At 33.8% G+C, this 4285-nt stretch overlaps 1 pseudogene; it reads right to left on the reverse strand.

Moving 5' to 3' along the window:
* Positions 1–2811: 2811 nt before the first annotated feature.
* LOC114671663 (U2 spliceosomal RNA) lies at positions 2812–2945 on the reverse strand (annotated as a pseudogene).
* Positions 2946–4285: the final 1340 nt, after the last annotated feature.

Below are 4285 nucleotides of genomic sequence, written 5' to 3' on the forward strand. Positions count from 1 at the left end.
GTCTAAGAACAGGTGTATGAAGGGTCGCTGCAACTAAAAACTACTAATTTGCTAATTATTACAACTTTCTACTGTATAGCAGGATGTGAAGTAATACTTAATTTTGGCTATTTTCTTGTTAATTACCAAATTCATTTTTGCCTGGGGGACAAATAGCTTTTAAAAGATTCTTACATTGGAAAATTTGAGATTGTTCTTTGGCTCCTTAAATGGAATTAATATTTAAAACACTGATGGCTATTTAAACAACAACAGTTTAGACTTTTTGCTTTTGCATATTTACATTATTGTATATACATGAATATGTATATATGTACATACACATATTCATACACATATAAAATATACACACACGATGTTTAAACAGATATTCGTGTTCCCCAAATAATAACTTTTTTTTTCCAAAAATTTGATCTGCTTATTCTTAACCAAAGGATGTTGAAATCTCCACAAATAGTTGGCGTATTTGCCAGCTTCTCTTTGAATAACTTGTGGAATTCTTTCTCTATTTGCTTCAAAATGATGCTGTTTAATACCTTATAATTCTGTTCATTATATTTTCTTAAATGATTCATTTTTATTAATTTTTAATAATACTCTGTCTACTAAACATATTAATTTATAATTTCTACATTTTTGGTAGTGATATTATTGCATTTGGTTTTTTCAAAATATCATCGGTCAAGTATATCTGTCTCTCTCCCTTTATTTGCAGCCTTTTCTATATTATTTGTATCTCTTGCAATCATTTCATGTATGTTCAGATTGTAAGATAGTCCTAAAGTCTCTGTATTTCAATAGGTGTTAACCCACAGTCCTTATGATTACTGAATTCTACCATATTGACTGCCTCTATTGCATTTTGATTGGTTTTATTTTCCTAAGCTTTGTTGAATTGATCCAGCTTTTAATTAGCATTATTTCTCTTTCCCTATCCTCTACTTTCTGAAATAAAATATTCTAGCTGCTATTACCTTACGTATAAATTTAGAATTATGCATAATTTTAATTGATATTATCACAGACTCTATCTCAACTTGTTTTCTTTCTTTCTTTCTTTCTTTTTTTTTTTTTTGAGACAGAGTTTCACTCTTGTCGCCCAGGCCGAAGTGCAGTGGTGCAATCTTGGCTCACTGCAACCTCCGCCTCCTGGGTTCAAGTGATTCTCTGCTTCAGCTTCCCAAGTAGCTGGGATTACAAGTGCCCACCACCATGCCCCACTAATTTTTGTATTTTTAGTAGAGATGGGCTTTCACCATTTCGGCCAGGCTGCTCTCAAATTCCTGAGCTCAGGTGATCTGCCCTCCTTGGCCTCCCAAAGTGCTGGGATTACAAGCGTGAACCACCACGCCCGGCCTCCCCTTTTTTTCTCATATTTAGTTTGTATTATATTAACTTTGCTAGAGCAAGCTATATTTTTTTCAGAAAGAATTTATCCCTAATAGATTGAGCTCTTGCATATCCAAAATAAATTTTATTTTGTCCTCATAACTGAATGCTCATTTGATTAGCTACAAAATTCTCAATTTAACATCACTTTTCCCTCAGCACTTTGGAGGCTTTGCTTGATTGCCTTTAAATATTTTTCTGCTCAAGCTGAAGTTTGATGTCTCTTTGATTTGTTTTTTTTTTTGGCATGTGACATACTTTGTTCTTTGAAAATATTAACAATTCTATCTTACCTATTCAGTTCTTAAATGTCACTAACATATACCTGAGTTTGAATCTGTTTTTATTCACTTTGTTCAGGTCTCAGCTGTTCATTTCAAACTTTAGACTCATTCATTTGATTGTTTGATTATTTATTCCACTTACTTGTCTCTGTTTTGGTTGGAGACTGGAACCCCTGCAAGAAGGCTATTATTATTCTGGATAATTATAGTTATAAAGATAAGAAAGAATGATATATTTTGGAAAATAATCACATTAAAAAACACACTCAATAGCCTTAATATATGTGAAAACATATATTATACATGTGTAACTGTGTTGAAAACAGAGTAGACACAGTTGAATGTAGTAAACTAGAAGACTGAGAAAGGAAAATAACATCCAGAATAACAGTAGCCACCTTGCAGGGGTTCCAGGCTGTGTATGCATATATACATGTTGTCATACATATAAAGAGAGTGTATGTATGTGTGTGTGCGTGTGTGTGTATATATTTATATTTATATATTTTATATATTTAAATTAAATATTAAATAAAATATATAGTATATATTCATATTTTTATATACACACATACACATTATATATAATTTATATATATTATATATCTCTATATAAATATATATACACACACATGCACACACACATAATCCTACATACACTTTTTAAATTCATTTATTTCTGTGGTTTCTGGGAAATTTTTCTTTCTCAGTCTTCTAGCTTACTATCTTCAGTTGTGTCTATTCTGTTTTCAACATAGGTATATATACATAATAACATATGTTTTCACATATATTAAGAATATTGAGGTTTTAAAATTGTATATTTTTCAAAATACATTATTCTTTCTTATCTTTACAACTGTAATTATTATATTAAATTAGTTTATCCCTAATTAACTGTTTTCTAATGATTTAGTTTTGTTAATTTTGTTGCCTATATTTTGAGGTCTGAATTTAACATAAATATCTGGTGACTCTCATCTGTGTTTATATTGCTTGTAGAGGTGTCAGAAAGTGTATTTCCTCAGGCCAAATAAGAATTCTTCTTGCCTTGTGGGGGAAAACCAATCTTAATTTTAGAAGTCTTGCCTTGGGCTTTTCAACCCACAAAAATCTGTGGCTGTGGAGTATGGGGCTGTGTGGAATAAGAGGAGCTTATGATATGGGGGTATTAGCTGTCCTGCTGTCCAGGGCAGTCCCTGTACCAACTCTGAATATCTCTTGGATGCAATCTTTCTACACTTGATCTTAGCCAAAAGGCCGAGAAGTGATAGGATGGAATTTTTCTATGCACAGAATTGAAAGCACAGCTTTCTCCTGGATGTAGTTGGAAAAACCAATATTTTCTTTTCTTTTCTTCATCTTCTTCTTTACTCTTTGCTGAAATGTTGAGTTGACAAGTCTCTAATCTGCTTCTTTTTCTGTTTGAGTATCCAGGATAACTACTGTGATTGGGCACATAATCCAATTCTTTAGGAATTCATGTTTGAGGTTTAGTGAAGGACAAAATTTTATGATGCCAATCATTTAGTATAGATGGATGGTGGGAAAGATCTCCTGAAACAAATTTTCTGGGGGCAACCCTTGCATTACGGAAATCACTGCTCCATATTTTAATGTTTTTTGTTTTTGTTTTTGAGACAGAGTCTAGCTCTGTGGCCCAGGCTGGAGTGCAGTGGAGCGATCTCAGCTCACTGCAACCTCCACCTCCCGGGTTCAAATGATTCTTCTGCCTCAGCCTTCTGAGTAGCTGGGACTACAGGCATGTGCCACCACACTCAGCTAACTGTTTTGTATTTTTAGTAGAGACAGGGTTTCACCATATTGGCCAGGCTGGTCTTGAATTCCTGACCTCGTGATCCTCCCCAGCCTCCCAAAGTCCTGGGATTACAGGTGTGAGCTACCACACACGGCCCTTCACTTGGTTTTGTCAAATTTTTTTTCCATCTAACCTTTATGGTGAGAATGCTTTCTTGCCTTTATCCTTTGTCTGTTTTGGGCTAAAGTTTTTCTCTTTTCTGGTCTTTGTGTGAGTGCAATTCTACATTCTGTCCTAAAGATTATAATTCCCAGTCAGTTGGATTCAAATTTCCCCAAAGCAGTAGTTCCTTACACAGCACTTTGGCCTGTCATCTCAAGACCTGACTTCAAAAGATAGGTACTTTTGTCTTTGAAGATCCCCAATCGTTAGAAATTATCATAAAAAGAATAGTGATCCTCGGATACTAAAAGACTAGGACAGAGTTCTACTGATAACTTTCATTTTATCTCTCTACCTTTTCATTTAGAAGTATTCTCTTTGATCCTTAACAAGTATAGATGCTTTGAAGGGTCTTGCCTTTTCTACATAGATCAGAGGAAAGCACTTCAACTCTAGAGAAGTTGCAATGAAAGGTTAGCCTTTCTTTCTTTACTTTTTAATGTTATATTTAGAAGAGGCCACCTTTTGTGAGAAAATGTGCAATGAAAATTAAGTAGTATCACAAAATGAAGAATAAAACACTACTCCCTTCTGAGCTCATACATATTTGAAACCAGATGGCTGCCCGAATCCATAATTTCTAGCAATCCATTTACATAAGAATTTATGTGATTTGGAGGCTAATTCCTCT

Source organism: Macaca mulatta, chromosome 12 (assembly GCF_049350105.2).
Source record: "Macaca mulatta isolate MMU2019108-1 chromosome 12, T2T-MMU8v2.0, whole genome shotgun sequence".
Taxonomy (NCBI): domain Eukaryota; kingdom Metazoa; phylum Chordata; class Mammalia; order Primates; family Cercopithecidae; genus Macaca; species Macaca mulatta.